This window comes from Haemaphysalis longicornis, unplaced genomic scaffold, assembly GCF_048455015.1.
Source record: "Haemaphysalis longicornis isolate Haplotype H1 unplaced genomic scaffold, Haemaphysalis longicornis Haplotype H1 scaffold_11, whole genome shotgun sequence".
Classification (NCBI taxonomy): domain Eukaryota; kingdom Metazoa; phylum Arthropoda; class Arachnida; order Ixodida; family Ixodidae; genus Haemaphysalis; species Haemaphysalis longicornis.
Window position 1 is genome coordinate 41,569,797 of NW_027526214.1, and position 13,775 is coordinate 41,583,571.

A 13,775-nucleotide genomic window follows, 5' to 3' on the forward strand; every position below is an offset into this window, starting at 1 on the left:
AACAAAAGAGCGGCTCGTTTTTTCCGTACGACGGTAGCGAAAGTTTTGAGGAACTCGCTCTAAAGAGAGTCCAGTTGGTTAGAGAGCTTTCATGGTTCTCAAACCACGTTTGGGCCGTATCTTCAAAATAGAAGAAAAACGTGGGGAAAGTTTCTTCGTCATTCCACCTGCTAGAGATGCGGACGCGCTCCACTTTCTCCAACCAGTCCTCAGGGTCTTCTCCGGGGGATCTGCGGAACGATGGCGGTTCTCGGGGCTGTTGCATGATGATTGGCGACGTTGTTCCTTCCAATATGGTGTTGGTTGCAGCGTTCCTTTTCTTGACCCTTCTGGCAGAAGAACGAACTCGGTAGCAATCCTTGCACTGGGCGGCTTTCTCTGGTTGGACTGGCTTGGCGGCTTCCAGATGTTGTAGAGAGCATAAAAACTTAGTACCCCACACCTACACGAGATGTCACGAAGCCAAGGACGACGCAGTTGTCTTGAAGGAGTAACACGTTTATTGGAGCGAACTTGTGCTCTCCTAAGAACTCAAAAGAACACAGAGGCGGCGAAGCAGCGGTCGACAAAGTGACCAGCACAGTCGAGTGTCGTCGAATGATTCCGCGGCGTCTGCTCTGCAGGCTTTTATCTTTCGGCGCAAGTGTTTCTAGAAACGTCGATTCACATCCAGAATATTGTAGATCACAGAAGAATATTCTGGGCTAGTCGGGTTAGGGCACAAAAAGTCTGCTTATCTGAATGTGATAGCCCGCGGGGCATAAAAGTAGAGAATGTAAGACGCGCTTCGTTTGGAACGCAGATAACAGAGTCGGGCGTGGTCCGGCAGTAAAAACAAACAATAGATAAATAAACCCATACATGGTTCACGGCAATAGTGTATGGCACGCCATACCTGGCCCTCAGACCACAATAAATACGAAATGTCCACGCCATCTTACGCAAGGCCTATAAGACTTCTATGGGGCTCCCAATCAGCAAGAGAAACAAGTACCGTTTGCAGCTAGGGTTCCAAAACACTTGGGAACAAATGGAAGAGGCCCACCACGCACCTCATATACGCCAACTACAGATCACGCCTACAGAAACAGCGAAACCTCTGCTTCTATACTACAACGTCCCAACACGAGAAGATCGGAAGATTCTAATCCCAGCACGCATTCAGCAATACATCCACGTAACCCCACTATACCGAAACACGCACCCGGTTTACAACAAACAACGGCACGCGGCACCACCTCGATGAATTCATAAAGACAATCACGATTTACCATGCACTCGATACATAGATACATCGCCCTACCCTCAGCAGAAGCACATGCAGCCTGTGTCGTTAACACTAAAGGAAGAAAACTGGCAGCAGCGACCGTTCTCACGACTTCCATCGAGACTGCTCAGGAATAGCCATCGCGCTTTCTGCAACAACAGACAATAAATTTTGGCTGTTATAACAGACTCACAGACCGCCCGCAGAAACTTTCTCATTGGCCACATATGTCAACCCGCACTGAACCTTCTTCGTGAAGTAAGAAGGCTACCAGAAATTTATATCTGGTCACCTGGCCACCAGTCCCTCCTAGGGAACGATGCGGGCTCACACACACATGGTCGTTACTTCAGACGGAGAAACAAACGACCGAACTGCTTCAAAGCCAGCACCACAAAGCCCGAACACCGAAAACTTAGCTCCCTACAAAAAACGACCTCCATCGCCTCGCGCCACCTCATTTACAGTTACCGCGCGACGAAGAAACCACTTTCCAGCACCTACAAATTCGGATCCCCATAACCTCGGATCCCCATAACCCACCCAATAACCTCACACCTGCAACTTCTGCCCTGTTTCTGGCACTCGGCACTCTTTACCATGTGATATGGGAGTGCAAACAGACCCCCACTCATACCCGAAATCCCAACCCTTCCTATGAGCAGTGGGGGGAGCAGCTGAACAGGTCAGAGCTCTCGGACCCGCGCCAACTAGTGGAACGAGCCCGGACGGCCAGCCAGCTCCAAGGCATCTTGGAAAAAGAATGCCTCTCAGTGGGGGGAGGCCCTACGAACATCCTCCTGCTCATGGCTACAACAAATGTTTTTCTCTCTCTCTCCTCTTCCCCTTCTCTCATCAACTACACCGGTATCCCAACACTGCCCATACGGGTATTATCGGGGACATTTTGCTCTGCTCATTTCTGTTACAGCTGGTCCATATCTCTCTCCAGACATTCCGGCATACCCAGCGCGACATGTCTGTGTCGCTGCGGGGCCTCTTCATCCAACTTACCAAACTTCTCTGTGATGATTTTATGAAAGTATGCCAATGCTTCCTCTCGCTTCAGCATCTTTCACTGCTGGTTTTCATTGTTAGCGCCTTCTGTACGACTCTTGCTTTTCTCTAATGCCTGCAGATGATTCCAAAACTTTTTCGGCGCGTCTCTACCCCTTCCTCGTAATTTTGGAACACATCGCTCGCTGTCCCTCCTGTATTTCCTCCTAGTCTAATTGTTGTGCTGCCTCTTTCATTTCCATATATCGCCCATTTTATGTCCACCTCCTTCAAATGTCTCCCCATCCACTTGGCCTGCCTGTGCTCTATGGGTGACTGTTTATGCCTGTCTATATCCTCTTTGATTTCTTTGTTCCTGCAGCCTATGGGTGTTGTATTTCCGACCCATCGATTGTCCCTCTCTGCCTTGACTATTTTTCCCTGCATAGTTTTGATGAACCTGTCATATTCCCACCCTTGCCCAGGATTTCTTTCTAAGGGACCCTCAATTCTTTTTGCTACAACCGCAGTTGTCTTGCTGTTACTCTTCGCGAATTGCCCCCGTCGGTCCGTTTCTTCGCCCCCTAGTTTCTTAAAACTCGGATTTATACACCTGTGGCCACTTCCCATACTGTGACCCCTTACATATGCTCATTCCATCTAACGATTCATAAAGTCCCTCTGAATGAAGGCAGTAGACAATACTCCACTGTCTGCTACCAAACTCGCACGTGATTTGACCGTCGCAGTTTGTTCTCTATTTACTATGATCAGCTTTTTGTACTAACACATATCTAGCATTAAAATTTCTGGGAAGTCTATGTACACGTCTAGATCTTTATTGTAGGCGTTCATGTCCCCTACCAACAGTTCCTCCCGGGGACGTTTCAAATCCTCCATCTGCTTTTTTTAAAAACGCCTCCAGATTTTCGTTTTCTTCTTTGCTATCCTTACCCGTCACAGGTACGAGACCCTTAAAGCCATCTCCCTTTCACCAACTTAAGCCAACTAACCCTTTCACCCAGAAGTTTTTAGCCTTCTTTAACTCTCTAATAAATATTCCCCGGCCGTACAAGCATACCCACTCCTCAGACTTTTCTTCACCAAGCTGTACTGTTACAGCCTTCGCTTACGTACTCTCTGATTATCGGAGGTTCTTCCAAGTTACGCACGTGTGTCTCGATCACAGCGTATACACTATGTTTCTCTTCTACCTGCTTACGAATATCCATCCACTTATCTCTTTTCCTGCAACGCTGCATACTTATATATGCGATCTTCAGTTCCCCCTCTCTTTTTGTACGCCGTCATCGTGGATTACGTCCTCCTACAATTATCTACACCACCCAGCTATCTTGCTTGCTTCTTGCAATTTTACACGCCATCGTCGCAAGTGTCTGTGGCACCTGTAAAAAAGCCACACCTCACGCCGCGTGTCTTCGTCCGATGACTGCTCCGACCTGCCAGCTGAAGTGAACTCCGTCGCACGAACTCCTTTCTCCGATCCATCCATCCGACATCACAATTGATGTCTGCGACAGTATAACTCAGCTCCTTGCTCAGCTCCCGTATGTCTCGGTTTACCGCTACCAGTTCCCTTTCAGCATGCACCCTTCCCCCAGTATTCTCGCGAACTGTGCTCAGGATGCCCTGCGCATGTAGGCACAGCGCCCGATGCTCTTTCATTCCCTTTTTATTTGCTTCCGTACTCTACCGCCCTTCCCCTGCACAACGTCGTTGGTTCCGTCTGCTATGAAGTTCAGTAAAGCTTGATGTCGAGCTAGTTGGTGTAACGTGCTTTTGAAGGTAAGTTTCGCTTGCTTGGAACACAGAGACGGGCACGCAAAAAAACGTAGACTTTCACGAGAAGACGGCGCACTAACAACTGATTCATTTGGAACAATACAAAAACTTTGATATAAAACAACACATAATGCAAGAACAATTTCCAGATACTTGGGGGAGGGAAATCAGATGGGTGAAAAATACAGATAAAAAAAATTCCCCGCATTTACCCGAGGGGAAGAATGTGAAAGTGCGAAAGCAGGGGTTGAATTTGCGCGCTTCGGTAATGTTTGCGAAAGAGAGATCAGACACACACACACACACAACTACAAAGAAAGAAAGATGCATTTATTTACAGACACCTATTTGTGTTGTCGTTGTACTTGATTGCTAGAGCGTATCTCAGCTTTGAAATTTCGTGTTAGTACTCCTTTAAGCGGGTGCATTAGCCCTTCCCACGCCCGATTTCTGGCCAATCCCCCACGTGGGTATGTGCCATGCACAGACACCTAATTGTGTTGTCGTTGTACGTCATTGCTAGAGCGGATCTCAGCTTCGAAATTTTGTGTCAGTACTCCTTCAGGCGGGTGCATTAGCCTTTCTCACGCCCGATTCCTGGCCAATCCCCCACGTGGGTATGTGCCATGTCAGCGGCCAGGCAGCGCGCGCCCATCTCCCCCCGTTGCCAAGGAAGACGAGGAGATTCCTGGCCAATCCCCCACGTGGGTATGTGCCATGTCAGCGGCCAGGCAGCGCGCGCCCATCTCCGCCCGTTGCCAAGGAAGACGAGGAGCGCGCGCACCCGCAGCTGTTGCTATGAGGACGGCGGCGGAATGCGGACGGCGGCGGACGCTTCAGGCTCGCTTAAGAAGTGCATTCGCACTTATAAAAGATATCGAGGGCCGAACAGGTCCACGTGCAGTCGTTAAGAAGATCACTTAAAAAAAAAGCTCACGCTGCGTGAGCGTGATGGTGAATGCGTGAGCACCCCTTCGATTGCGCTCACCCACCGTCAGATCGAAGTGGTTAGCCCTTACCGCCGCGTCCGTCACCGTCTCTTTGGAACCGGCCTTTATGGCATCATTCCCCCGTTACGTTCAATCTTCCGACATGTGCCATACCCGGAAAACCCAACGGTTCTTCCTGCCAGTTAGCTTCAACACATGGAAATACCATGCGACCAACTTTATCCCGTTGGCTAGGACAGTTCTTGGCCGTTTTCTTCTGTCAACATCGAGAAAGCGCTGGATTCCACTAGCTATAGGTTACGCCACTCGCTATGCCTTCACGTGTGCACCGTACTGCCTCCACCATGATAGCAGCCGGCTTCACGGTGCACCCTAATAGCTGCTTAATGAATTTGACTGCTCATTGCTCCCTCGCATCGAAAACGATCCTCTTCAGTTCGTTCTTGCAACCACAAAAAGGCCACCGTTTTCCATGCCCTGTTTATTGAAGTTAAGGAAATTGGAGTTACTGGCCGCATTACCTTGTATTCGGTCGAGAGACAAGTTTACCTCTGCACGCCCTCTTTACCGATCGACTGCACTATTGTCATGAAGCCAAGTGCAAGAAGACGACGACGCTAATAAGACGCGCTCTTTGGGTAAAATTCCAGACACCCTGACAGCACATAACATCATTGCTTTGCGGGGTCGCTCACCCCAAACTTATTAGCCTGCCAATCACAACGTAGCAGCTCCGAAAAAAAGCGAAAGCGGAGCGATACTATGAAGGATACCTAAAGAGTCTTAGGGTGCAGCATAATCGGGATGCATGGCGGTAGGGTGACTGGACTCGTGCTGTTTTATATTTACTCTTTACTATTACGCTTATTCACCGTTTCAACACTCTTCATTGGTTCCGAATTATTTTTTGTGCTTGTTATTATATTGTTTGGGTTTCGGGTATTAACTTAAATGCATATATACGTTGGCTCAGTGGGCCACAGAAGGAAGAGTGAAAGTTAAAACGTGAAGACAACAGTCTTTAGTAGAATATACTTTAAAATAATAAAACAATTGGGTCCTGGCTGGCCCGGTAATTAGGGGAAAAATTATTTGCCCCGACACTACCTCTCGGTATCCGCAGAAGGCACACTCTGTGACCAATATAGAGGAAGGGGAACGTAATGACTTGTTAGAAGGCCAAAAGAGGGAATTTGGAATTCAAAGTATGCATTGGATGACCACGGTACATGTGCGGTTGAAAGTTGATGAAAGAAGCCTACGTGGGGCTGTAGATGAAGAAGTGGGCTGTTGGTGATAATAAGGATAACACGGCTACTTGTTGCTTGCCAAAACCAATAAATTATCCAATGGAAAACATGTTTGGGATCAACCTACAGGAAAAGCTCGCAACGCACCTCGCGGCTGTATTCTAGATTGAAAATACAGAAAGGTTGTAATAGTGTGCAGGAGCAGAAAATGCGGCAAAAATTGTATTGACTTCAGGAAACCTCCAGTCCATCGCAAATGGATTGGGACCGCACGACACGTATGTGTAAGGTTGGCTAAAAATAATGACACATGTACTCCAATTCAGTTTAATTTACTCACCAAAAAGGGATCTAGACGAATATACATATATTCCTGGGCTAAAAGTGGTATAAACAACTTCACTCGGGCCGAGGTGATTCATGGCGCGCGTACAAGACATTGCAAACAGTAAAAAAATATTACGAACAATTGCAATGTTTTTGAAGATGTGTAGCGTATAAACAACAAAATTATTTTAAATTGCAGTAGATATCACAAAACATAACATATAACAAGAAAGATACTAAATAAAACATATTAGCAAAGGTCACAAGCAAATGTACGTAACTTAGTACAATGCAGCAGTGATGGGTAATTGGTTGAATAAGTAAACGTATATGCACAAAAAATACAAAGACAGAGTGGGTTTTAACTCCAACATGACAAACAACTACTAAAAATAAAAGCGCAGACACTGGCAAAAGAACTGAAACAGCCAAAAACACCGGAATGAATTAAACTCTCATCAATTAGTATCAGTCTACAAAATATCAATGGGTTTATCTAAAGGAAAAAAAATGTTTTACTGCTTTTATTCTATGAAGAATATCAATAAGATTATGGCGGATAGATTCTAACTTGTAGTTTGTACGAAAGCGGGGTATGTACTAGGTGTCAGTGTGGTGCGTGTTTTGCTACGTTTTGGTAGATGTTAGCAGTGCTGTAGATAATAAAAAGTTTTTGGACGGGACGGATGAAAAATGAAAGGAGCGTACGATGCGAAAATGACGCATATGCTGAAAAGCTGCAATATTATAGGAGTAAATGTACGTGCTGCTTGTAATAAATAATGCACACCTGAAATGAGTCGCCGAATTGTTTACTGCAATATTTAAATTTTTGTTATATTTGTTTTTGCCGTGGTTGCCCAGACTAGGCTGGAGTAATTGAGGTGTGATTCAAACTATCCAAAGTATAGTTTTATTTCCACATTTGAGGGCAGAAGTGTCCGGGTGCGGGTAAAAGGTCTTGTTGCTGAAGAAAGTGTTTACAAATGTTACTGATGTGGGTACCCTAGATGAGGCATGCTGAAAAAGTGACACCAAGAATTCTGATTTGATTTGGTAGTTCAATTGTTCTGTTTAATTACTTCATGATAATATTTATATTTAATGGTTTCTGTTTTGCTCTAAAATATACTACCTTTGTTTTTTCTGAGTTTGTATTTTTTTGGATTAGGACCATGTGTGCAACCTTTGAAGAATATCGTTGTAGTTCATTAGATAAATTATCATCGGATTTGCCAGTTGTCAGTAAAATACAGTCGTCAGCATACATTATAAATTTTGCTTCCGGGTCAATTATTACGATATCATTAATGAACAAATTGAAAAGGAGATGTGCCAGTACACTTCCAGGCGGTACACCCTTTGTTGTGGGCAAAAAGGATAAAATGTTATCATCAATACAAAAACTTTGGTGCCTTTTCGTTAAGTAAGGCTGGAGTAGCGATAAGGGAGTTTCACGTGTAAAATTAGGCATTTGTTTGTGTAACAGTATTTCATGATTAGGACAATCAAAAGCCTTCGCGAAATCTATGAAAAGACCGAGAGTGTAAGTCTTGTTTTCATTTTCAATATTTTGCAATATGTTTTCATTGGTGGTCAAGAGAGCTTTCTCAGCTGATTTCTTTTTCGATAACAAAAATGTGCATCAGATAGAATGTTGCGTCTGTCAAAAAAACTTGTAAGACGGGATAGCAGCAACTTTTGTATTGCTTTAAAAAACACCAGAATTACTCATATCAGTCGATAATTTGATATGTTCATTTTATCCCCCCTTTTGTGTATCACCAAAACCCTACTTTTTTTATAACATCAGGAAATATGACAATTTGAAAGCATAAATTAAAAATGTAAGTAAGTACTGGGGCAAGTTCTATGACAAGTTTTATGGGTATTATTTGTAGGTTCTTAGTGTTTAGGGCTTTGCTGTTAGGAAGGTTTAGAAATCTAGAATAAACTTCTTGCTGATCAGTAGGCGTAAGAAACAACGTTCCGATGGACTCTGCAATGGGGTTATCGGAGGCTACTACGTCAATGACAGGATGAACAATATTCACAAAATATTCGTTGAAATGTTGGGCCATTGCTTCGCCCGTGCGTTCGAGATTGTTGCAAATTACGCTGTTTGTTTCGGAACACCATTCCGTTCCGATTCATACATGTCAAACTGGTTTGGCGAAAAAATGCAGTAGTGTTTTTGTGTTGATTTTAGTGGTGCGTTTACGTTTAATTGCAACGTTGGTATGAAGAATTCATATTGTAGGCTACTTTGTGCAAATGGTCTCGTTTTGGGTATTTAAAAAGACCCTGCAACCTTTCTGTCCACTTTTTTTCCATATGTGAAGTGATCCCAGAAACTAGCCAGTCAACACATCCAATACTGAGATTAGAACATAACAAAGCACCAAGCACCCTAGATAAAAAATACTGCTCTTAGGTAAGTTGGAAACCACCTCGAAAGATTTCTTTTTCCCCATCTTCCATTGCTGCAATACGTCATTACAGCGGTGTAGTGGGTATCGACCGGCTTCCCTTTAGCTGCACCAATGAACACATTCCAAGCTTCCTAAAATCGCACTCTTTAGGTCGTACAAGGCTTGAACCATAGCTAAGCTGGATATTTCCTTCTATGTAAGCACTGATGGACACATCCTCAGTGCTGCAATAGATTTCAAATTGTTTATTTACATGAGCCATAATCGCATTTCACCCTGGTACTTGTAGTCATCGTGTTCATGTGTGCTGGTTTATTCCTCAAGCATCACTGGCGAGCCCAGTTCATCTTGACCGCAGCCTTGAACATTTCGCCCAAAGTGAATTGCGTCAGCACGCGGTGGAACCGTCGACCAGCTGCGTGAACTGGGTGTCTGTAGTTGGAGCAGTCTTGCGCACCATGCTTGATGCGCGGGCACAGATGAAGTATTTTCTTGGTATATGTTTTTGCGGGTGCCTTGCGCAAGCGTTTACGACACTGCGCACCACTCGTAAGGTTTGTGGTCACGTGCACTGTAAATGGCAGGAGTAAGTGCGACCCGGCTTTTTTTGATGACGCCGCACACATTACCGCCAGGAACGACAACTGCGCTTATAAAAATAGTGCAGCTTGTACTACTGGCGAAAGGTTGGAGAAAGAGGGGAGCTGAGGGTCAACCTAGTTTGTTATAACTTTGCTACCTTTTCTAGGCTTTGCTGGGCTTCACAAAGTTTTTAAGGTTTTTTAGATATTCTTCCTAGGCTAGGCTTAGTGTTGAGGGGTGAGGCCAAGTTCACCCGGATTTTCGAAGGCCGGTCAGGTCGGCCGCGTTCACTGACAATGGATCCCAGGGCGGAATAAGCTAGCTGGGCCCACAGCTGCACTGGTTCTCCATTCTTCCATCGCTAGAGCATACTGCGCAAATTTGTTGCGTTTTAGAAGCCCAAAAAGACTATCACATTTAAAATGATACAATAAACGGTACGCATAGGCATAGGCCTCTTGTGCTCACACTCGAGCAGGCGCGAAAAAAGGATTCACTGTTATAACATCCTTTCTGCAGTGGTGCACCATTCACAGGGAGGGGGGGGGCAGCTTTGTTCTTTTTATTTTTATGGGCGAAGCTCCTCTTGCTCGGGCCAACTCCCTCTTGTACACCAGTTCTCGAGACGACCACTAGAGGCGCAGCTTTGCAATAGTTCCGAGAACACCCGCTATAAGCGCGCCCACTCCTCGCTCTCCACATCTCCGCTGCACACTCCGACTCGCGTGCTACTCATCATGAACACCTTGCAAGCGAAGGAAACGGCGCGGAGAGCTCGCAACGCGGCTGCAATGCTTGCGCGACGACAAGCCCCGCGGTGAGAGCTCGCGAGGCAGAGGCGGCACGCAACCTCTCATCGAAGATCCTTTCACCACGTACTTCACCGACCACAAAATTGTAATCTTCAAACGAATACGCGTCCCACAGATTTGTATTCAGTAATTTAATTCTTGTATAGATTTTCATTGATATATAAATGATTACATCTTGTGCGTTTATATGTGTACATAATTGTATCGATATGTAAATAATAAACATCGCTTTTATATGTGTATATACAATCACCACAATAAAACGTGTCGAGTATTTATATGATGAGTGGAGGATTGTTTCACGGTTTTACTGATAAGCATTGCAGCTTTTCAAGCCACTCTTCATCATTCACTTCCTAGAGAAGGCGGGATTTTTTAGCAAACGCCACCTGACTAAGCTCAGGCATAAGTGCTGTTTAAACAAAGCCACAAAGCAAACCAGAAACAGAAGGTGTATCTGCTCCGACGAGCAAAGCACGCTGTGCTGCTCCGTACGTCTGTGGCTAGGGCTTTCGCAGTGCTTCTAGACGCGAAGGAAAGACTGAAAGCTTTTATTGGATGTTTTGTAGAGTTTTTAAACTGTATAGTCCACTGTGAAAACTTCTCCAATGAAAGTCAACGATTGCAACAAATACAGAATCGATATAAAAAGCTAACACTGACACTGAAGGCTTCTTATAAGCGGAAATGTGAAGGAATTACTCTCTGTGGCTGCAAGTTTTTTTTTCATTGAATTAGTTTTGGTGATTTATAAATTTCAGTTTGATTTGATTCCTTACTCATAAACCTGTTACCAGCAGTTTTTTAAACAAAAAAATGTCTAATGATTGCGACGATCTCTTATGTGAAAGTTCGACGAGTCCCGAACTGCGGTCTTCTCGGCAAAGAAGTATTGCTCCTGCATCTGTAAAAGTGATCGCATCTTGAGCGAACGCAAGATGGCTCGTGCTATACTCAGCAGTTATCTCGCAGCCAGGCAGCATGTGTGGCATGACTTAGGCATGCCGTCTTCCTCCTGATACTTTTTCTACACCTCCACCCTCCACTTTTATATTTCCTCTATCTTGGTTGAGCTCTCTGTTTTCTCGGTTAAAGCGAGGACTACACTGAGAGACTAGGCAAAACGAGAGCAGCGAGTGCTTAAGAGCAGCCCTCCTTACCATCCCTCAACGTAAGCGCGGCGGTACCAACTTGTCTTCCACTCACCTCGACGAACACCTCGTATGCAAATAATGCGACCTCCCTGCAGTCTTCTGGCCGGCGGGCTTGCGGTTTTGTGGCCGCTGGGCAGCGTAGCGGTGCAACCGACGCCAACTCCACCTCCATCCTTGAGGCATCCCTGCGTGTAACGGGCTGCCCATATCACCGCCTGTCATTGGATTCCCATATAACCGCCATTTGCGCCAAGGCCACGCAATCGTCGGGGTATTTACGGAAAAACATAAAAAATACACCAAACAGCATACGAAAGCTGGCGTACAATACTTTTGTCCGTCCTAAACTGGAATTTGCTAGCCCGGTATGGTCACCTTACCAAAAATATCTTTAGAATATGCTGTAATCCGTGCAGAATAGAGCGCATGATTTATTTCGTCCGAAAATAATAATTGTCATAGCGTCACCCAAATAAACATGATAATAACACCCCTTACTTGATACACCACGTGCCATTGCACTTGTGTGCTTGTTTCACTGGTACATTCAAGATAATAGGTTGTCGCCGCTTTCCCTTGAAAGACCACTGTGCATGTCAAAACGTTTTCATAACAATCTCCGTTTCTCGCGCACTTGCTGTCATACATTACATTTCAATAGTTCTGCCCTTTCACGTGCCATCTGTCTGTGGAACGATTGGCCCGATAAGATCGTTTCCACATCAAACCATGCCTCCTTCTGCCACCGTGTAAACATTCATTTCTTAGGTTTACTTCCTTACAATGTTTACCCACTTTTGGTTGTCTGGCGTATTTTGGTGAAGTATTTTGTTAGGTTGTATTTTCAATGCACTGCGCCTATAATGTATAGTTACGCCTTGGTTGTAAATTGTGTCCTTGAGTTTTTGTGCCTGGTGTTCGAAATGCAATGTTAGCCTCACCTGGTGCATATTATGCTTACTTGCTCTTGTATTGCTTTTACTGTTTTTACCCCCCTTATGCTATGCTGCTAAGGGGTCTGTAAGGTTTTTTGTAAACAAATGAAGCTTCTGGTCATGGTCAGCCTCTCTGCTGGGTACGTATTGTACCGTCCGTCCAATTACAAGACGACCATCCGGTTCCATCGTTTTTAGGTACCATCGCCTGTCGCCGTGGTGCGGCATTGCGCCGATCACCTAGGTTCCTGATGACGGGCCGCCCCTCGACTCCCACCACGCATTTTCACTGGAATCTTCTGTCTGGCAGAAAAGCACCAAGACCGGCAGATTACTGGCAAACGGGCACCCTCATGGCAGGGCACGCAACTTCACTTGGTAGCAGAGATCGTGTGTAACGACTCTCCATTTGATACCACCTAATGCCTAAAAAAGCAAGCACATGCACACACGTATTTTTACACAACGAGGCGAGAAAGTTCGCTTTGAAAAAAAAAATTCGTCAATACTTTAGATATACCTATAGTTTCTGCTAACCAAGTAACAGAAGCGCTTTGGAAGATAGTGTGAATTGTCGAAACAAAAAAAGATCACTCCAATACAAAGACATATGGTCCGGTTGAGTCACGTGCAGCTTCCAAGCCCCATTTTTAAGTTCTGCAGGTAGGCGCAAAGATTGCCTTTGAGCCCTGTTTGTCGAAAGTAGACAAGGTTAGTTTGGCCCATGACATCACTCGTCATGTTCTGGAGGGTTACAAGCAGCGCTGCTTTGGCGAGTGCATGGATCCCATCGTGCAGTCTACAGCTAGGCCCGTAAAAAGCTTCAACTGCTACGGTATGGTGAATTACCTTGTGAACAATGACCGCGAATTGCTTCTGTCGGATATAGACAACCAGTGCGTTGTGTTAAGATGGTATATTCTGTGAGCCGGCTTTAAGAGTTTTGCATTCAAATTAGCACAGTAACAACGGCGCTTGCTGGATCGTCTCTTTTCGTGTCTTGTGCCAGTTTTTGAACTGTTAGCCATCAGAGAACGGTAGCAACTTTCCCAGCATACAACACTCCAGCACTTGATGTATGTGAACGCCTTCACAAGGGGAAGGTATGCATTCCAATAAACAACACATTGAAAACTTTACACATTAAGAACCACCATGTACATGAAAACCACGAAAAATAATTATGATATTTTGCCTCAGAATATACGTTCAAGCCTAATTTATGGTAGATGCATGGATAACTTTACATTATTTTAGGGTAATAATA